The sequence below is a fragment of the Pseudorca crassidens genome, chromosome 15 (genome assembly GCF_039906515.1).
Source record: "Pseudorca crassidens isolate mPseCra1 chromosome 15, mPseCra1.hap1, whole genome shotgun sequence".
NCBI lineage: Eukaryota > Metazoa > Chordata > Mammalia > Artiodactyla > Delphinidae > Pseudorca > Pseudorca crassidens.
In genome coordinates, this window is record NC_090310.1 from 80,955,257 (window position 1) to 80,977,262 (window position 22,006).

At 43.2% G+C, this 22,006-nt stretch overlaps 1 long non-coding RNA gene across 4 annotated transcripts in view; it reads right to left on the bottom strand.

Annotated features, from left to right (window-relative positions):
• Positions 1-4,063: 4,063 nt before the first annotated feature.
• The window catches only part of LOC137208088 (uncharacterized), a 62,059-nt gene continuing 44,116 nt past the window's right edge, over positions 4,064-22,006 (bottom strand). Inside the window, exons 1-9 of one of the 4 annotated variants that reach the window (XR_010935454.1) lie at positions 18,649-19,039; positions 18,196-18,390; positions 15,014-17,727; positions 14,555-14,633; positions 13,064-14,264; positions 11,082-12,719; positions 10,084-10,194; positions 6,187-7,148; positions 4,064-5,624 (exon numbers count right to left, since the gene is read on the bottom strand). This is a non-coding gene — a long non-coding RNA (uncharacterized lncRNA). Of the gene's footprint in view, positions 5,625-6,186; positions 7,149-10,083; positions 10,195-11,081; positions 12,720-13,063; positions 14,265-14,554; positions 14,634-15,013; positions 17,728-18,195; positions 18,612-18,648; positions 19,040-22,006 lie in introns of those variants that run through there. The other 3 variants (XR_010935456.1, XR_010935455.1, XR_010935453.1) reach the window with 3 other exon arrangements.

Here is a 22,006-nt window from a genome sequence, read left to right on the forward strand (position 1 = left end):
TAATTTTCTTTTGAAATTTCCAATAACACATGTATTAGGGATGCATTATTTGCCAAGTATCAAACACACATTATTTTATTTAATCCTCACAACAGTCCTATGAAGCCAGCACTTGATATGTTTTTTTTTTTAATTCAGCTATTCTAAATAGGTTTGTAGTGGTCTCTCATTTTGGTGACTAAAGATGTTGAACATTTTTTCATTTGCTTATTTGTCGTCAGTATATATTTTGTTTGTGCCTGTTCAAATCTTTTGCCCACTTAAAAATATTGGGTGGTTTGTTTTCTTATTATTGTAGTTTGAAAGTTTTCAAACACATATTCTGGATACGAATCCTTTGTCAGATATATGATTGGCCAACATTTCCTTCTAGTGTGCGGCTCATCTTTTCATTTTCTCAACAGTGTCTTTCACAGAGCAAATGTTTTCAATTTCGATGATGTCCAGTGTATCAACATTTTTTTCTGTGGATGAAGGTTTTGGTGTTGTAGCTAATTATTTTAAACACCGTGAGCCAGTCAAAATGCATCTGTGGGCCACGTGCATCCTGCGGGCCCCACAATGGGGTGGGATTTTTAGACTAGAAGGAACCTCAGGGGATGTGGAAGCCATGACAATGTGCTTCTCGGGTCTCCCGCAGCAGGGCCTGTAATTGACCGAGGGTCCGGATGCCCTGCTCTGAAATCCACCTTTGTGCCAAGACCACATTTCCCCCAGGTTTCTCCTTACCAGTGACTGCCTGCAACAGGGGTACTAAAGCAGGCTCGTTTCTGGGAAACACGTGGCTTTGCCAGAACTTTCTTAGAATTGTGCCACAGACTCAGACTACTCCTACCCACCTGTTGGTTCTTCTTTTCTCCTCTGCGGGGGTTAGACGAGCGTTGTGGTCTAACTCTTCTCCAAGCCTCCTCTGGCTCCTTTCTCGTGTTCCCATCCTATGGGTCCCCCCCATGAAAAGTCTTGTATGTCTTTTCCCAGCTTGGCATCTGCTAGTACTGTGCCTGGCAGGTCATATAAATGGCTAAAGTGGTTCAGGTGAGGCCTGAGGTGAGTTAAAACCCCACCCCTGTTTCACCAGGACAGCTTGTATCTAATTCTGATTGTTGCCAAGGAGAGAGTGAACCCAGGGCAGAACATCACTAGTTTTTAAGGAGAAAAACTACAAAAAATTATAATCCTTAATTCACCCCTCTCCTTTGACAGAAGAAATTGAGGCAAGGAAGGGAAATGCCTTTTCTAAGATCATTCGTGTAGTAGGTGGCAGAATGTGGCCAGAATCCAGAGATACTAGATCCTGATCCAACTCTTCCCCTTCTTCCTGTTTATTGAGTAGGTGGGTCCGTATTCGTTATCTATGGCTGTGTAACAAATCACACACACACACACACACACACACACACACACACACACACACACACACACACACACACACACACACACACACACACACACACACACACACACACACACACACACACACACACCCTCTGCGCCAAATGGCAGCTTATAACAAGGCACACTTACTGTCTCACAGTTTCTGTGGATTGGACTCTGCTTAGCTGGGTCTCTCACAAGTCTGCATTCAAAGTGTCAGTTTAGGCCAGGGTCTCATCTGAAGGCTCAGTTGAAGAATCTGCCTCCAAGCTCATGTGGCTGTTGGTAGGACTCATTCCCTCAAGGGCTGTTGGACTGAGGACTTCAGGTCTTTTCTTGCTGTCTGTCAAAGGCCACCCTCAGCTCCTTGCTGCGTGGAGCTTCCCAACATGACAGCTTGCTTCATCAGTGTACAAGCTGAGCAGGGACAGAGCGTCTGCTGGCAGAGGTGGAAGTCACAGTCCTCTGTAACCTAATCACGAAGTGCTATCCTCCCATGTTTATTGTATTCTATTTGCTAGACAGTCACTAGGCCAGCCTACACTCCAAGGGACATGAATACAGGGGGCCATGTTCGAATACTGCCTTGGAAATTAGGACACCCCCAGTTGTGTTGCATCTTTCCCCTGTAAACCAAGACACTACTTTCGTGGGGAGAGGTCGGGGATCTATTATATTAAAATGAAAACAAGTGCTGATGTAACTGCAGGACAAGATTGTGGAGGGAGAACTAGATCAATGTGGACAAGAAGGGAAGCGGTGGTAGGGGATAGAGCGGGGGTAGAAAAAGAACCTCCAAGCCAGGGCAGCAAAACCCTGTTTTCCCCACCAGACACCCTCACCGTGTTCTATCTTCATTTTGTTCTGTGCCATGGGCACGGAAAACGTTGTTAGCAAAATTCAGGACATTGCTTTTGCAGAGATCCTTTGCTCTCAGATTACTGCATATTCCTTCTAGTACTGAGAGTGCTCATAATTGTCGAGGAGAAATACAAGGATCAAAACTGTCTCCTTTGTATATAGGGAGGAAGTATGGGACAATAATTAAAATAATGATAACCATTAATATTTGTCAAGGGCTAGCTGGACAGCCTGCCTGGAGCCCAGCAGCTTTGCCCCATTGAGTCCTCAGAACAATTCTGTGAGGTTGTATTAATATTCTCTCCATTTTACAGAGGAAGAAACTGAGGCTTAGAGAGATTGGGAGATTTACCTAATGTCACAGCTAGATGGGGCTAGAGCAGGAATTGACCCATGTTTTATTTCACTTCAATATCTACCACTAGAGTATTTCCCAAATTTTATTCATTCATGTGTAAACTGTCAGAGTTGCTGCCATATCCAGTATCATTTATTCTGCTCTCATACGGGATACATTTTACTACTCTCCCCCTAACTTGCAATGATGCAGGCTCTGGGCTATGGCAGAACTGAGTTTAACCCTGCTCCTATCACCTCTCTGAGCTGCAATTTTCTCATCTCTAAAAGAGGAGCACGGGCTCAACTTGTCTGACAGAGAAACAGATCATGGGAGTAAATTAGGAGGCACATTGTAGGTGCCCTAGAAATATTTTGCTGAAGGGACCCTCAAGGAATAGGATCTATTTTTATTAACTCTTCTAAAAGATATATACATGGTTAGTATATTTTCAACGTCATCATCAATATTAAGGAATTCCTTAGCACTTTCCATGACCTCCGAGAAATTTGCAATTAAGCGTTAAGATCGGCGTGTAGATTTAGTGTGCTGGAGTCGGAGGCAACATTAAATAGTCTTGTTACTCTGTTTGGAGCACATACATTTGCTCTAGCGTTTTTGCTTACTTGAGGGAACCATAATGACAGTATAACATCGTGATTAAGGGTATGGATTTTAAGGTCAATCAGATCTGGTTTTGCTTTCTGATCTCTCCATCCACTGGCTTTGTGACCTTGGCTATCTAAACGTTCTCTGCTTCAGTTTCATTAAATCAGTTGGGAATGCTTTCAGCTGTAAGTAGCAACCACCATACCAAAAAGCCTACAGAGACTTAGGTTGTTTTTCCCCTCACTTAAAAGGAAGTCCAGAGCAGGAAGCTGTTATGTTTCAATGGCTCCAGAATGTCAGAGCTTTGCGATTCTCTCTTCATGCTTGCAGGATGCCTAACCGCTTTACTCACAAGTTAGGGAAAAGGAAGGCAAGTAGAACCAAGGACATCTTTTCCTTTTTGAGACAACAAACCTGCCCAGAAAACTCCCAGCGATCTCCTTCACCGGCCTGAACTGTGTCACATGGCCAAGTTGCAAGGGAGACCAGGGAAGGCTCCAGAATGGAGGTGGGTGAGGGAGAGGGGGCTGTGGTGGGGATTATGTCAGATAATGTATGTAACTGCAACAGGGAAATGGCGGCTTCATTCCAGTGTCCTGCAGTGAGGGAGCGTCACATCAGAGACAGGGCAAAAACCTGGTTTTCTACCAGACTGGAAGCTCCATGCAGGGAGGGTTTTCTGTCTTTCTCGTTTATTATTCTAGCTTGATGCCTAGAACACAGATAACCATATGGTGCTTCTCAGTAAATATTTGATAAATAAATGAATGGGTAATAATCTGATACATTTATTTGATTTACTGTCGTTCATCATCTCCTCAAACAACATTTATTCATTGCCCCTAAACAAACATCGGAATGTAAGAATCATGAAAACAGGACTTTTGGTGGTATATTATTTATCTCTTGCTGTGTAACAAACTACCCCAAAACTCAGCAGCTGAAAATAACAAACATTTCTTATCTCACACCGTTTCTGAGGTCAGGAATCACTGAGAACAGTCTGGACAGGTGGCTCTGGCTCAAGGTTTCTTGTAAGTAGTCACGATATAGTCAGGATGTTGGTCAAGGCCGCCAACATCTAAAGGCTTGACTGGAGTTGGAGGATCCGCTTCTCAGATGGAGCTCACAGGGCTGCTGGCTGGAGGCCTCAGTTCCTCCCCATGTGGACTTTTCCATAATGCTGCTTGAATATTCTCAGGACACGGCCGTTGCCTTCCAGAGGGAAAGAGCAAGGAGGAAACCGCAGTGTGTTTTCTGACTGGGCTTGGGTGTTGCTCAGTGTCACCTGCATAATATTCTACTCCTTAGAAACAAGTCATGAGGTCCAGCCTAAGCTCAAAGGGAGAGGCTTCTGCCTTTTGAAGGGGGAGTGTCACAGAATATTTTCCCCCAATGTGTTTACACTTAAAAAATTTTTTTTATTGAAGTACGGTTGATTTACAGTGTTTCAGGTGTAGAGCAGAGTGATTCAGTTAGACATATATATATTCTTTTTCAGATTCTTGTAGACATTTTAAAACCACCAGTGTCTATTCCATTCAATGTTACATTTCTAGCATCTAGAGATGCCTGGCTCCTATAATAGATGCTTAATCAGAGCTGGTTCCAGGTTGGTAGCCTTGAAGGTTATAAAATTGGGGGCTTTAAGAGAAAGGATGTAGAAAAGTTATGAAAAATGTTATAAAAGTTAGTATTTATTTAGAATAAAAGAATATACTACAAATTACCCAATTTTTAAAGCTGAAAATAGCACTGACATCACAAAACCCTCCAAATAACATCTTTATATTTTATTAACTACCTGACTTTCCCTGTAATGTGCGTTTCCTATGTATTTTGGCTGCACGCTCTTGGATTACCTGTTAATATGACAGTGATCTTGGATTATCATTTTCTTTAGAGAGACTACTAGAAAGAAGATTTAATCTTTCCACCATCAGGATTGATCAAAATTTGTTGTTGTCAATTTAGAAAAGTTTCTTTTGGCTTTGCAACACATTACCTGGTTAGGTGATGTAAATTTTTAGGACTGTTGTGTCAGATTTGGGAAAACATCTGTCCAGTTGTTTATAATATGACCTGTAAGATTTTAGGCAATTTGAGCTTTCCAGGGCAGTGATGAATCTCAAATACGCTTTGAATGATGACACCCATTAACTAGTTTGTAACGATGGAGCGTTTCTTTTGCGTTATCTTTGTCAGTGCCAATACTTCTTCTTCCTGGGTGACCATTATCGTGTGCTCCTCTTCAGCAGACTGTAATGGTTAATTTTGTGTGTCAGCTTGACTGGATCATGGGTTGCCCAGATGTTGGTTAAATGTTATTTCTGGGAATGGCTGTGAAGGTGTTTCCTGATGAAATTAGCATTTGAATCAGTGGACTCTGTAAAGCAGTGCGCCCTCCCCAGTGTGGGTGGGCGTCATCCAGTCCATTGAGAGCCTGAATAGAACAAAAAAAAAGAGGAAGGAAGAATTCAGCCCTTCCTGACTCACTGCTCGAGTGGGGACATTGATTTTCTTACCCTAGGTACTCCTGTTTCTTAGGCCTTTGGACTCAGACTGGAACTACACCCCTGGGTCTCCTGGGCTGCCTGATTATAGACAGAAAATTGTGCAACTTCTCAGCCTCCGTAATGGCGTGAGTCAGTTTCCTAATAATCTCTTCCTATACTTACATATCCTATTCTGTTTTTCTGGAGAATCGTGATTAGTAGAATGATTTTAAAAACCCAGTTATTAGTTAAAAACCTAGTTATTAGTTTTATTCAAAATTATGTTTTACTGGTATCACTTATACTTTGATAGAGAACTCACCAGAGTTCCAAGCTCAAGGTGTATCAAATGTAAGTTCCCTGATATATGAGAAATGCACCACATTTGACTATCCTGTGTGTCTTCACACACATACTTGCTGTTTATGGAACTGTCACACTGAAATTTAAATTTCAGTGTCCATATATACAGTTCTAGTGGAACTTAGACATGCTCATCCATTTACTTACCATGTACAGCTGCTTTCATGCTGCAGCATCAGAGTTGAGTAATTGAGACGGAGCCCACAGAGCCGACAAAGCTTAAGGTATTTAGTATTTGGTGCTTTACAAAAAATCTGTTGACCAACCCCTGTCCTATGGAGATGAGCAAGAGACACACTCACCTTCTTGGCCTCCTGAAGCAATGGCCATTTTTCAGTCCCTAAAATATACCAGTCTGTGTACTGGCTCAAGACTAACCTGTCCGCTCTTCTCTCTGGAGAACAATCTTCTCTCAGCCATTTTTGGTCTGATCATATTCATCCTTCAAGCAATTTCCCCTACCTAGAGAAGACTTCTCTGGCAACCTGTCTAAAACAGTTTCTATTATTCTTTTTTTTTTTTTTTAAATTTTTGGCTGTGTTGGGTCTTTGTTGCTGCACGCGGGCTTTCTCTAGTTGTGGTGAACGGCGGCTACTCTTCGTTGCGGTGCGCCAGCTTCTTATTGCGGTGGCTTCTCTCATTGTGGAGCACGGGCTCTAGGCACGTGGGCTTCAGTAGCTGTGCCTCGTGGGCTCTGTAGTTGTGGCTCGCGGGCTCTAGTGCGCAGGCTCAGTAGTTGTGGTGCACGGGCTTTGTTGCTCCGTGGCTTGTGGGATCTTCCTGGACCAGGGCTTGAACCGGTGTCCCCTGCATTGGCAGGCAGATTCTTAACCACTGTGCCACCAGGGAAGGCCAGTTTCTATTATTCTTAACCCTTGTTTCCTGTTCTTTTCAATCATAGTCCTGCCCATGGTTTGTAATTATTGACTTGACTTGTTCGTTAAGGTTGCTGCCCCTTTTACTCTGCAAATTCCCTGTCAACATCCCAGGGTGGGTAAGAGTGTGAGCTCTGAAACCAGACAGCCTAGGTTTGAATCCCAGCTTTGTCACTTACAAATTGTGGAAGCTTGGGTAAGTCACTTATCTTCTTGCTTCTTCCATTTTCTCATCTGCAACATAGGGATAATCATAGTAACTACACAGTAAACATAGTAAGTACTACATTCAGTTTTGAGGATTAAATAAGTTGTAGATAAAGCATTAAGAAGGAAGCAGCAAAGGAAGCCATAAACAAAAGGAAAAGACAACCTACGGGCTGGGAGAATATATTCGCCAACAATGCGACCGACAAGGGCTTAATTTCCAAAATATACAAACAGCTCATACAACTCAATATCAAAACAAACAACCCAATCAAAAAATGGGCAGAAGACCTAAATAGACATTTCTCCAAAGAAGACATACCGATGGCCAACAGGCACATGAAAAGATGCTTAACATTGCTAATTTTCAGAGAAATGCAAATCAAAGCCACAGTGAGGTATCACCTCACACGGTCAGTATGGCCACATCAAAAAGTCTACAAATAATAAATGCTAGAGAGGATGTGGAGAAAAGGGAACCCTCCTACACTGTTGGTAAGAATGTAAATTGGTGCAGCCACTGGAAAAGAGTTTGGAGGTTCCTTAAAAAAACTAAAAATAGAGTTACTATATGATCCAGCAGTCTCACTCCTAGGCATACATCAGAAAAAGATGAAGACTCTAATTCAAAAAGATAATGCACCCCAACGTTCATAGCAGTACTATTTGCAATAGCAAAGACATGGAAGCGACCAAAGTGTCCACTGACAGATGAATGGATAAAGAAGATGTGGCATATATATATATATGTATATATACACACACACACACACACACACACACAATGGATTATTCAGCTATCAAAAAGAATGAAATAATGCCATTTGCAGCAGTGTGGTGGACTTAGAGATTATCATACTAAGTGAAGTAAGTCAGAAAGACAAATACCATATATCACATATATGTGAAATCTAAAAAAAATGATATAAATGAACTTATTTACGAAACAGAAATAGACTCACAGACATAAAAAAAACAATCTTATGGTTGCCAAAGGGGAAAGGGAGGGGAAGAAGGATAAATTAGGAGTTTGGGATTAACAGATAGGCACTACTATATATAAAATAAACAAGGACCTACTGTATAGCACAGGGAACTATATTCAACATCTTGTAATAACCTATAATGGAAAAGAATCTGAAAAATGTGTGTGTGTATATATATATATGTGTGTGTATATATATATTTCTGAATCACTTTGCTGTACACCTGAAACTAACACAACATTGTAAATCAATTATACTTCCAAAAAAATACTAGTAAAAAACCAAAAAACGAAACCCAGTACCTGGTAAGCAATTGATAAGGGTTAGCTATTAATACTTAGTACTGTATCTTCAGGGTTGAACACAAGAGTACAACCAGTATCTCTTTGAGTGAAAAATGTTTTTGGAATGAAGCATTTGTGGAAATGAAGGCTTTCATCTGGTGCCTCATACCTCTTTTATTTTTTAACCATATGCTGTTTCATTTAAACATTATGGACCTCAAGTTTCATTTAGTCCATGAAAGGCTATAACTGACCTTGATTTACATAACAAATCAGTAAGACAAGTGTTTGAAGCTTTTTTTTTTTTTTTTTTTTTTTTTGGCAGTACGTTGGCCTCTCACTGTTGTGGCCTCTCCCGTTGCGGAGAACAGGCTCCGGACGCGCAGGCTCAGCGGCCATGGCTCATGGGCCCAGCCGCTCCGCGGCATGTGGGATCTTCCCGGACTGGGGCACGAACCCGTGTCCCCTGCATCGGCAGGCGGACTCTCAACCACTGCGCCACCAGGGAAGCCCTGACGCATTTTTTTTTAATTACTTTTTTGGGGGGGGGTGGGTAATTTAGTATCTGTCACGGTATGCCCACGGACAGATTAAGACCTATAAGTATTATGAGGCCTACATCAGTCAGCTGTTGCCATGCTAATGTCATGTAACAAATCACCCAAAGCTCAGTGGCTTAAAACAATAATTATTTAATCTCACAAAAGCATCTGCAAGTTGGCTGGTTTTCAGATGATCTAGACTGTCTGGGCTGGGCTTCAAGGTGTGGGTTGCATCAGGGTCTGCTCTAGGTGTCTCTCATCCTCCTTGAATGAACAGGCATGTTCTTCTCACAGCACCGTTGGACATGCAAAAAGAGTGAGACCCGCGGTGTAAACACGTTCTAAGGCTTTGCTTGCATCCTGCTTGCTAACAGCCTATTACCAGCAAAGTTACATGACTGAGCCCAAATCAGTGGGTCAGGGAAGTATATTCCATCCAAAGCAGGCGTGGGAGAGGTGTATTTCCTGAACAGTAATACACGCTATCCCAAGACCCATAACCAAATAAAAGCTAAAATAAAAATCAAACTAAGGGCTCCCCTGGTGGCGCAGTGGTTGAGAGTCCACCTGCCGATGCAGGGGACACGGGTTCGTGCCCCGGTCCGGGAAGATCCCACATGCCGCGGAGCGGCTGGGCCCGTGAGCCATGGCCGCTGAGCCTGAGAGTCCGGAGCCTGTTCTCCGCAACAGGAGAGGCCACAACAGTGAGAGGCCCGCGTACCGCAAAAAAAAAAAAAAATCCAAACTAAAATGAAAAGTTATATTTTTCAAAGAGACAAAAACACGTACATGTTAAAAATAGCTTTTCTGAATTTTCTGGTTGTCTCCTTTGGCAGTCAAGAGGGATTGTAATGGTGTCCCTGCTTTTCTGGTCCTTTAAGTGTGTGTCTAGTCTTCATTTGGGGCCAGCCAGCACTGATGACTACTCCTTTTTGTATCCTAGTGCCCAGCACTTGGTGGGTATTTGACATAGTTTGTTGAACGCAATGTTGAATTCTATAAATGTATGGCAGTTGCATCAGTGCATGATCGCTCTATTGCTTTACAGAAATTCAGGAGCATTGTAGGTATTGCACGTTTCTACATCAAAGCTTTAAAAGTAGTTATGGGGTGTGGAGGTGCACACAGCTTCTAACACTGCCGTGCATACCTTGGAGGCCTCCAAGCAAGTCGTTGCCTCTGGGTTTCCTGTTTCTCTGTTTCCCCTGCAATGGAAAAGCGATTGCTTTCTCATCTGATGTTGCTCAAGGGAAATGCGTGCCTGGAAGATAATCAACAGAGAGGAGAGTGTAGACGAGTAAATAAATAGTTTAATGAATATAAGATAAAACATGAATTAGGGCTTCCCTGGTGGCACAGTGGTTAGGAATCTGCCTGCCAAATGCAGGGGACATGGGTTCAAGCCCTGGTCTGGGAAGATCCCACATGCTGCAGAGCAACTAAGCCTGTGTGCCACAGCTACTGAGCCTGCGCTCTAGAGCCCGCGAGCCACAACTACTGAGCCCGCATGCCTAGAGCCCTGCTCCGCAACAAGAGGAGCCACCGCAATGAGAAGCCCGTGCACCGCAACGAAGAGTAGCCCCCGCTGGCTGCAACTAGAGAAAGTCTGCGCGCAGCAACGAAGACCCAACGCAGCCAAAAAAAAAAAGAAAGCCATGAATTAAAGCCAGCTTTCAGAACCTCACATTTTCCTTTCATCTACTGTTTATTCAGTAATTGCACAATTACAACTTGCATAAATGATTTTATATACCTAGTAGTCTATAAATATCTCCAGTATATATATGTTTGTAGATAAGGAGGGCAGGGATGATCATGATTGAACAAACATGTTCTGACATAGAAATAACCTTGCAAATACTACGATGTTCAGCTTCTACCAATGCTAGTTTTTCCTGACCCGGGGAACTCAGTGTTATGAATTTTATTAACAACTACCTTTGAGAGTAGGTAGTTATTATGCCACACACTGGGGTGAGATATCTCTATATATTATTATTTTTAACCCATGTAACAGCACTGCCATGTTAGAACATATCCCTATAGTAAAGAAGGGAACACAGAGATGCAGTAAGTAGCTTGAGCCTGTATTTGAACTCTAACATGCTTCACTAGAAAATCAGGCTGTTTTGAAAGTTGACTACCCACCTGTGTACAGGGAGGGCCAGTTGAGGACAGGCAAGCGTGGCATATAGATATGCATATGACTGTCATGTCTTATTTCTTGCACCAGGATTAATGTAACAGAACACCCAGTGTGGGAAGCCACCGCAGGGCCATCCCCGCCATTCTGCTTTCCTTCAGTTATGTAGTGCAGAGCTTCTTAGTTAGATGACTAAGGTAGGCATGGTAAACACGTCACCCGGATTGTCAGATGCCTCTGGTTTGGAAATGTTCACTCAGAGCCATCAGTGAAGCCCAGAGATGACATCTTACAAGCTGGTGATAAAGCTTCAAGTAGCTTCCACTGTGAGAAGGGCTTAATTATGTGTGATTTTTCAAGCAGCGTCTGTAGATTATACAGATAAGATGTCTCCTTTCTGTCTGGCGTGTGCCTTGTACTAGCACCCTTATTGAATCGTGACTGTTGCCTCTCCTTGGTTGTGAATTAGGGCCCCAGGAGCCTCCAGTCAGGCTTAGCCATTGTCCTCACGAAGCTCATTATTGCTCTTTTGGTTGAAATTTGAAGGGAAGAACCACCATTAGGTAAGTATGCAATGTCAGGGAAGCAGTTTGGTTTGAAAAGTCTCAGAAACGGCCTTTTAAAAAAAAAAAACCCGTCTAGGGCATTTCTTTTTTGAAAAAATAAGTTGAGTATCTTTGTTTAAAAAAAAAAAGAGGGTTTCTGCCTTTCCAGTTAACAGCAATCTTTCAAAGGCATCCAAAAAGAAAAAAAGTTGGCTCTGTTTTCTGAATTGCTAGTTGGGAGAACAAAAGCAGCAAGGGAAAGTTTGACTTGACTTCCTCTGCAATTTGTTTATATCATCGGAGCAGAAAGAATCTCAGGGCTCAGCTCGCCACTTCCTGAATAAAGAGAGAAAAATGCCCAGAGTGCTGGATTCATTGAGAGGTGCAGAGCGATCAGCAGAAATCCTGACCGACTGAGGGGCCCAGAGGGCAAAGGAAGAACGTTTCTCCGTTCAGCTACAACCTAAGATAAGTGCGAGGTCCCCAGTCACCAAATACTCCCCCAGCCCTCCCAGTGGCCACAGGGAGGCCAGCTGGGAGGAAGGTACAGGCTTCCCTGGCTTGTTGCTATGGAGTCGGCGTCATCCAAGACAGTATTGTCAGTCAGTCCAATTCAAAGACAGCAGTGGCAGTAATGGAACTGCATTGAAATTACAAATATTTACTTGGGAAAAAAAAAGTCCAAATCAGATGTAACTGAGATGATAAGGTTCTGTTTACTTCTCTAGGTAGTAGCCGGGAAACAGCCAAACCAGTTAGGGTAGGAAATTTTCTTTTTTTGGTCAGGTGTGTGCTGAATCACTGGCAGCAAACTTCAGGGATTTTTAGGAGAGAAGATTTCTTTCTCTCTAGGTTCTCCTGGGCAGAGTGCCTGTATTCCTTCCCCTCCACACACTTTTTTAAAAGCAATTCGAGGCCAGCTGAGCTCATTTTGATTATTGCTGTTAGTTTCCTGCCACTTGTCTTTGTAGGCTGGAGTGAGGCCTCAGGATTTAGATGAGAAACATCGGGCTGCTCTCCTCTTCGAGAAACCTTACCTGTGTGGTTTCCTAGCTTGCCTTTTCATCACTTACTCGGTTGAGGTCTGCCATAGCTGGCCTATTAAAGAGAAATTTGAAATCAGTGGGTGAAAGGGCTAAGAAAGAGAAAAATACAGTTGAGCAGTGAGTGTACTTGGCTGGGTACCCTTATGGGAGACTGATTTCATTGGCCTTTGGAACACTGGAGGGGACTGCAAAACATGCAGCTAGAACAGAGCGAGAATGCAGATAGAAGCGGGGGGCAGAATGGGGAGACAAAGAGGGGTTTCCCTTTCCTCAGACGGGGGGATCATCCTTACTAAAGTGCGTTTCTTGGGGCAGCTCAGAAGCAGGAGAAAATGCCAGGCAATAAGGGCGGTGGCCATTTGAATAATGAATATATAACACGCAGTGATTTCAAACCTCACAGTTTGTTATTGGAAGTTTTTCTTCCCATTTGGAGGGCAGGTTTCCATCAGTTCTCTTGTCTAATTCCTGCTTCCTGCCAAGCTGCTGCTGTTTTCAAGAAAACACTTGGGTCATCGTTTGAGAGCTTCAAAAACCTCAGTGTTCAATTAGCCTCCTTTTGAATCCCTTCTGACGGTTGGTTAAATATGGGTCCAAAGTCCTTTCTGTGAGTAGGGCTGATCCTGGGGTGAGGAAACTTAATTTTCTGAGTGTTAAGAAACAAAAATAATGTTTTAACAGCACCATTACTAGAAAACTTGGAAATTGCACTCTTCTAGTCTGTTCTGTTCAATTCCATTTTATGGACCTCTGAACATTTCATAGTACAAAGGGCTATTATATAAAAAGGACATTTGGATATCCTTCTTAAAGGTTCCCTTGTACTTTCATAGCATGTTTACAAGGTTACTAAGTATGCTTTCTCATCACTGTATTTTAAATGGCTCGACTACTACTCCCACGTTTGAGAATCATTGAAACTGCCTGAATGGAACCGGGATATCCTTTGTTCCCCATTGATTCGGAAACAAAAGACGCAGGAAAAAAAGTTTATTTTGCTGCTGAATGCCATATGCAGATGAACGCATTGTCGATTAAATTAAACCAAGGATCTGAAGACTTTTTCAAGCCTTAGAAAGAATGTTCTTATAGTTATGGTACATGTTAGAATTTGCCCTCCAGTTTTCATTTATTCTGTTGTGCTTGTGTCTAACGTGGGGTTATTTAAGTCACACACCCAAGTCTTCAGGAATAATAAAGCGTAATCAATAGAGGAGAATCAGCATCAAAAAAGACCAAAGTTGCTGTGTTGTTTCTTAGGTGGGAAAATACCAGCTGGACATAAGTAGGCAGTGCCCTCCATTCATTTCCTCCCTTCTCCATCTTTTCCAGTTTCTCTAGACCGGAGATTCTCATTTTCGGCACTGTTGACATTTGGACTGGGTCATTCTGCGTTGCAGGGGGCTGTCCTGTGCGTTGTGGGGTGTCTACCAGCTTCCTGGGCCTAGACCCCAGATGCTGGCGGCACCCCCCACAGTCATGACAGGTAACCTCGGCTCCTGTAGCTGCCACGTGTCCCCTAGAAGGGGGGTGGGGAGGGCGTTCGGATCGCCTCGGGTTGAGAACCACTGTTACAGGGCAACCCACCCACAGAATCCTGTTTGAAGGAGGAAGAGAAGATTAACTTAGTGTTCAGCCAGCGACAGTGAAAATCACTGGTTACAAAGCAGTTATTTTAATCAATTCATAAAGTTAGATCTCAGAATATGAGAGAGAGAGCAAGAGAAGGAATCAAAGGACTCAGACAACGTAATAGCTGCCCTTCATTTTACAGGTGGGGACCACAGCAGGAAGTGCATCCCAGCATGTACAGCTAGATGGTGAGCTAAGGCTAGTTATTGTCAGCTTTTTTTCTTGTTATTTCAAGTAGTTCATGGATTCACTTACCTATCGTTGTGCCCCTCCTGCTGGGAAGCATCTCAGAGTAGACGGGAAACAACGCATCTCAGGATCCTTTTCCTTATGACTGTGAAGTAATTAATATTCACTAATTTAATTTTCAGTGGCTAGAAATGGGCATGTAGTACAGTAATACACATTTTATGAGATACTGTTAGAATAATAAAAATGTATCGGAATGACGATATGGCTAAAGAAGTTTAGAACACGTCTTAATAAAGATGTATCTCTGTTTCACTAGGATGTATAGTTCACATCAACTATTTTTTATTAAATATCGAACAAGAGAAGCAGTGCCCAGAACCACATAATCTGAGCCCTGTATGTACAATAATGAAGCTATCAGTGTTCATTTTGAGTATTTTTTTTTAAATTTTAAATGAAGTGTTTTGAACGCTGTGACAAATGGACAGAATGAATGGTGCAATGGTCAGTACACGTACTTACTGCCAAGATTTGCTGGTTTCCAGCTTTCCCATTTCAGAGCCTTTACTGGTCCTTTTGGCAGTCATTTATCTGCATGGCTCATTCCCTCCTTCCCTCATCCAGGCTGAAATGGCACCTTCTCAGGCCTCCCAGTCTTTCTTTCCAGTGATACAACTACAGAGTGTATTCTATATGATGAACAGAGGGCACCATCCGTCACTTGCCCGCCAGCCCTGCTTTAATTTTTTATAGCACATATTATATATAAATATGTATTTGGTTTACTTATTTGTCTGTTTCCTCCAACTAGAATCTAGCCTGACTCCCTGATGGCTTTGTTTTATCTAGTAGTGCTCAGAACAATGCCTACCTAATACACAGTAGGCGCTCAGTAAATATCTGTTGAATGAAAGTGTTGTCTGGGCAAACTGGGGGCGCGAGCAGGTGGTAACAATTTAGTGTGGGTTGATGCAGTCTTGCACTCTTGTAAATGACCTTTGTCTTCTCAAGTGTAATATTTAATATTTAATTGGCATGACAAGTTAAATATTGCAAGCGGTTAATCATTTGTTCATTTTAAATAACAGGTTGTTTTTTAATAGAAGTCTAATGAAGAAAATAATAATGGACTCCCAGCCTACTGATCAGAGAAGCCTACTGATATTTAAACAGCTAAACAAAAGTACATGCTTATAGTTAGAAACTTGAAATTGCATAGAAAAGTTACAGAATAAAAAGTAGAAGACATTCCCCTATCTATGTACAAAAAGAAACACTTGTAACCAATTTCTCATGAGTTGTTCCAGAAAATTTCTCTATGCCCATAGGTATACATTTACTAGCAAAATATACCTTAAATTGCTTTAAATGCGCACACACACATGCATACACACATACCAGAATGGTTTCTTTAACCCTTGCACAGTTTGTACTTAGATACTTATTTGCTCAACTATGTGTTGAACATCTCTCTTCCATCCAACTGTACCTGCCTGTCCACCATTCTATCCCCGGTGCCTGGCACACAGCAAGCCTCATTACCTGTTCGTTGAACAATTGGTTAAACTGGTACACAGTCTTCAACAGCAGGTGCTATGCTTTTATTAATGTACCGTGTCGTGGCCAAAACACGATCCTTATGCCATTGGTGAAGTTCCTTAGGATTTGTATCCAATGAACATTTATAAATTTTTAAAAATTGTTAGCATTCTAGGTGTTTTCACGTGAATTAGCTCATGCAGTCCTCAGGCAGATCTCCTAAAGTGATTATTTTCATTTCTGCTTTTCAAATGAGAAAGACTCAGATATCAAGACCGAACTATAGATGAAGATGTAATATTAGGAAAAAGTTCTAGGCCTCCATGCCCTATTTCTATTTCTTGGTAACTTCATTTTTTTTTCTTTTTACCAATCTCAGCAGTCAGAATGCTGTGACCGTTTGAGCTGAGCTTTAAATACCAAATATTTCTATATAGTCTCTCGTGTCACAAAGATACATTTCAAGTCTCTCTAATTAGCCCAGCAGATGAAACAAAGATCTGAAGACTCACTAAACACTAACAAAACAAACAAGCAAACAGAAAATTCCTCTAACACAAGAGAAACTTCGTGACAGTGTAAAAAATGAATCCACCTGGCTTCTAAGAAGCAGGTCTGAGCAGCTCAGAATCAAAACACAGGAAGTAAGTTGTAAATGGCAGAATGAATAAAACAACTATTTTGGGGGTGAAACAGAAGTTGCTCTCTGCACTTTAGATGTCACCTTTCAAAGTGAGGAGGGAGCACGTGGGGTCAAAATGTTCACCCACGGGCTCCATTTTCAAAAAGAAACAGCCAGTATACAACTCGGTAAATAAGAAAAACATCGAACTACATGGCTAAAAATGGGTGAATTTTACAGCATGTAAATTATATCTCAAGGTGTTAAAGAAAAAAAAGGAAGAGCCAAATTAAGTTAAAAGTTGTTTTATCTTTGCCAGAGTGTGTGTGTGCGTGTGTGTGTGTGCGTGTCTGTGTGTGTGTCTGTGTGTACTGTGGTCTGTGCGTCCAGTATGTGGGGACTCAAAGGTTACTGTTTAATATTATGTAGAAAACATGTGCAGAGCCAAGGAGGTGAAAACAGTTCTCTCATAAAAAGACCACAGGGCTGGGGGGCTCCTGAGAAGTCAAAGTAGTTGAAAAGATGAACCTTTTGTCCTGGAGGTGCCATCACATCCTCCTACTGGGGCGAAACCACAGAGCATAAAGCTTGCCTCCCGCTTGCCGCTTCCCTGTTGATTCTGTTCCCTCGTAATAGCAGCCTTGTTCCATCTGCCGGGATTCAGAGATTTATGGAGGCAGAGTGTGAGAGGAATTATTTCCAAAAGAAATAATCGCAGGAACAGTGAGACGGGAGGAGGAGGAGAAGAGAGAGAGGGAGGGAGAGAAACAGAAACAGAAGAGAGTAATTTCCAGGACAGAATAAAATTGGCTGTCATGTCATTAAAGTGTTAAAACACTGCAAGCACTATAAACTGACGACGGTGCCTTATGAAGAGCCTTCTGTTGGGACTGGACGAGTAAAATGAAACGCAGAGGGGAAGGGGGTGGTGGGGGGGAGGACCTGCTCGGTGCCAGGGGCAGGGCTTCGCGGTTAAACCTCGGGGCCGTGGTTTGATGCCCTTCTGACTCACGGAGACAAAGGCCACCTGCCAGCCTGGGGTCCGGCGAGACCTCACACTCCACGTGAGCACCTCCTGTGGGAAGAAGGAGAAAAAGACGCACGAGCAAACCTCAAAATTACGATAAAAGAAAACAAAGCCTTAGTCTAAAAAACCAAGTGAGGTTATTTTTCTGAGAATTACATAAGCAAATGCCCCACGCTTACCTCTGATTATTATCTCTTAATCATAGGTTTAAAAATGCCAGTAAAACTATGTCAGACTAGGACAGAGGTTACTTTGGGGAAAGAAGAATGATTAGGAGAGGACACGGGGACTTTCAGGGTGCTGATTTCCCGGATATGTGACAACTTTGGGAAAATTCATCAAGCTGGATAGTTCCAATTTGCGATTATGTATGTTTTACTAACATTAAAAAAATGCCAATATGATCTCCCTGTGCCTCCTTCCTCATTCATTTCAAAGTTGATGTGACCAAAGAGGGCTTGGATCCTCCTAGCTGTGTCGCCCCCACTTAGCTCATGGTAGCCTTCAACGACTTACCCCAAGACTGCAGCAGCATCCTGGATTCTTATTTCATCCTGCTGGCCCTGCCTCCAAAGCAGATTCCACATCTCTCTGATTTACTCCATCTCCAGTGGCCTTCCAAGGCGACGTCCTGTTTGGCTAGACGACGGTTAATGGACTGCCAATCAGGTTTCCTGCTCCCTCTAATGCTAATCCAGTCTCCAAAGTTACCTTTTTTAAAAATGGAAATCAGGTGACCACATCCTCCAAGTCAGCTTCCCATCACATGTAAAGTAAGACCCAGTTGTGGGTAAGCCTTCTGGAGTTGCTTTCCTTCTATTCCTCTAACTCACTAAGTTCATTCCTTCCTCCGGGACTTGGCTTTGCTGTCCCTGTCCTGGGTCTCAGCTCTCCCGTCACCTGCCCACCGAGGCCGCCCCCAGTCAACTATGACAGTCACCACTCCCCATCACATGACCATCACGACACCTGGCACTGTATGACAGGTTAGGTTGTCTCTTAGTTGTGGTGTTGACGGGATTTCTCCCTCACTAGGATATAGGTTCCCAGAGAGGCAAGGACTGTGTCTGTCCTGTCAGTATCTCCAGTTGGATGTTATAAAAATAGTCTGAAACATCACATGCGTGAAACCCAGCCTCTGGAATTCTCCCTCCCCACCATCACCACCTCTCTCCAACCTGCTTTCCTCATAGTACTCTGCTCGTGGCAACTGTTCATTCACTGACTCAGGCCAGAAGTATTGGAGTCACCCCTGACACCCCTTTCTCCCCTCACATCCCACCTTCAATCCTTCAGCACTTCCTGGTGCTCTTACTTTCACAGAGCCTGACAACTCATCTGCCACGTGAGCCCCTGCCCTGGTGCAGGCAGAAAAAGGGTTCCTGGAGCTGCCTAACAACCCCCTACATCTCCCTGGGTCCCCCTTTCCATTTAGTCTCCAGAGTCAGGTTATTTGAATTTTTTTTTTTTTTTTTTTTAGCCGCTCCGCACGGTTTGTGGAATCTTTAGTTCCCTGACAAAGGATTGAACCCAGGCCCTTGGCAGTGAGAGTGGAGTCCTAACCACTGGACCACCAGGGAATTCCATCGAAAATAATTTTAATTCCCACATCTCTTCCCAGATGTGTCTTTCCAATGACTCCCCATCTCAGAGCAAAATCTAAACAAGTCCTTCGGTGACCTGCACGCATCTGCTCCCCTGACTGCCTCACCCACCCTCTTTCCCTTGCTTTCTCCACTGTGGCCACACTAACCAAGGACACACCCCCTCAGACCTTTGCACCTGCTGCTCTTTCCGGAATTATCCCCCAGGTGCCCCTCACTGTGTTCCCTCACTTGTCGGGGTCTCTGCCCAAGGAGGCTTTCTCCAGCATCTCTCTTCAAAATTGCCCCCATCCTGACCCTCCCTATTTCTCTCCTCTACTTATTTTTCTCCAAAGCACTTAAGGCTCCACAAACTTATGTCATATTTATGTATTCATTGATGGTCCCTTCCCCCTAAGTTCCATGAGGGTGGAGATTTTTGTTTCTTTGTCACGGCTGTGTCCTCATTGCCCACATTTGTGGGCAGATTGCCTGGCAGATAGTAAACACTTATAGGTTATTAATAATTAATTGAATGAGAAGTATTCATGCTAAATATTCTTTAGCATGAATATATAGTATTCATGCTGAAGATTTAAGTCCTCATATAGTGAGTGAATGAATGATAATAGAACATTGCCGAAGTCATTACATCAACAAAGATTCACACAGTTTCTGTTGTGGGTGTGAAACCAGTCTAACCTGTTCTACAGTAGTATATACAACAGACAAGATCTCTGGTCACCTGGAACTTGCAATCTACTTGGGGAAAGCAACTGATCCAACAACTGCAAAAAGCATCTCATTACAAACTTGGTATTGCTGGGAAGAAAGAGGACCTTCTGAGATCATAGCTCCATTAGAACTGGGAAGGCTTCTCAGAGGAGGTGACATTTGAGGTGAGATGAGAGAGTTTGGGTGTACAGGGAAGTGGGGGACTGGGGAGAGCATTTGTGGCAGAAGAAAATTCCAGTACAGAGCTCCCCTCCCCACCCCCAGACTTTTAATCCAACGCGTATGGATTAATGAATTACATCTGTTTCCAAGATCCTAGTGAGCCTTGGTATTTGGTTTCTGATATTTACTATTAGGTTCATTTTTTAGCTGCCAGTATTAGTGATGGTTATGATTCTTTTCCTGATGGAGGTGGGAACCACCTCCAAACTCAGGAATCCGATTAAATGTTGGAGACCTCAGAGTTTATACAGTGTGTGGCTGGATTTTTACATCATCCTTGTTTGTTTTCTTCTTTTTCCAGTCCTTCGACACTGGCTGGTCATTAAAATTTAGAGCTCACCCTGGGTTAAGTGGATGATTTCCTGGAAAACAGCTGGTTGAGCCTCCCCCTGTGTGCCTCTGAAATAAACATCCCCTTTGGAGACAGGCTGTCTTTAGTGCCTCCCTGCTCAGCATCTTTTTTGCAATTTACATTCCTGTTTTGCATGACTTCTCAGAAGAAATCTAGAAGAATAATCACTAAAATAACAGCCAAAGGTTATTATGCACTTCATAGTGTTCCCAGCCCTGGGAGCTAGGTACTGTTAGTATCCTATATTCAGAGATGATGACCTGAAGCTTGGAAGTTAATGTGTCCCGTATCAATCAATAACTACAAAATGGCAGAGGCAGGCTTTATGTCCAGACCAGATGACTGAAGAACTCGTGCTGTTAATCATCAAGCCACAAGGCCTCCTCGACCCCAAACTGGAAAGTCTCCTCTTAACTTCATTTTCCCCAGCTGTTAGATGAAGGTGTGGAACCCAAGGTTCTAATTCTTCCAGTCCATGTGCAGACAGTGGGGTTGTATATTCTCTTGCAAAGGCAACCAACTCTGGCTGACCTGTGCTGAGAAGAGTTTAAGGGACTGATACTGAGTCACTCACAGATGGGGAATTGAGAGCTAAGGAAGGAAAAAGAGAGGAAGGGAGGAAGACAGAACCAGAGCCGTCCCATGCATCTAGGGAGCAAGCAGACTTCTCAAAAGTATTCTTCTGGAGTAGGGGAGCTACAGTTTGCTTTCCACCCTGCCTCACTCTGGTGAAGATCAACCGTCCCAGAATCTGCAGTGCATTGACTTAATCTCGGCTGTGGATTCATCCCTCCGCTAGGAAAGGGCAGAGTGCCTGGACAGTCCCACCGGGGTGACTCATGAGGGGGTGTGTATTTCCTCAAAGAAAAATCAGGGCACTGTAACCCAGGCAATAGGAACTGGATGCCAGCCTTCTCAAAAAGAGCTGACCCCACTCTACAGTCAAAAGGTCAGAACGGAAAACTCTTTTCAGTCTTGATGAAGCCTTTTGCTCCCACTTGGAGCAGCTCATCCTTATCTAAAGGGTGTCTAGTGCAGGGCCAGGCAAACAGCAGGTGCTTAGCCAGTAAATGTGGGATAAGTAAGTGAACTGAAAAGAAAGAGCATCCCTGATGCTGAATCATTGTTCCCGCTTATAGATCAGACATCACACCTCTTTAAAACTAGCATCCTTTGGGATGGGCTTTTGGGGTAGGTCCCTTCCCAGCCAGAGTTCTTAACCAATTGAGAAATAAGACAAAAGAACGAGCAGGTTGTCTTTGTCCATTCGAGCTGCTGTAACAAAAATACCCCAGACTGGGTGGCTGACAAACAACAGAAATGTCTTTCTCACAGTTTTGGAGGCTGGCAGTCGGAGATCAGGGTGCATCATGACCAGGCGAGGGCCTCTCCGAGTTGGTGTCTTCTCACTGTGTCCTCCAGTGGTGGAAGGGGC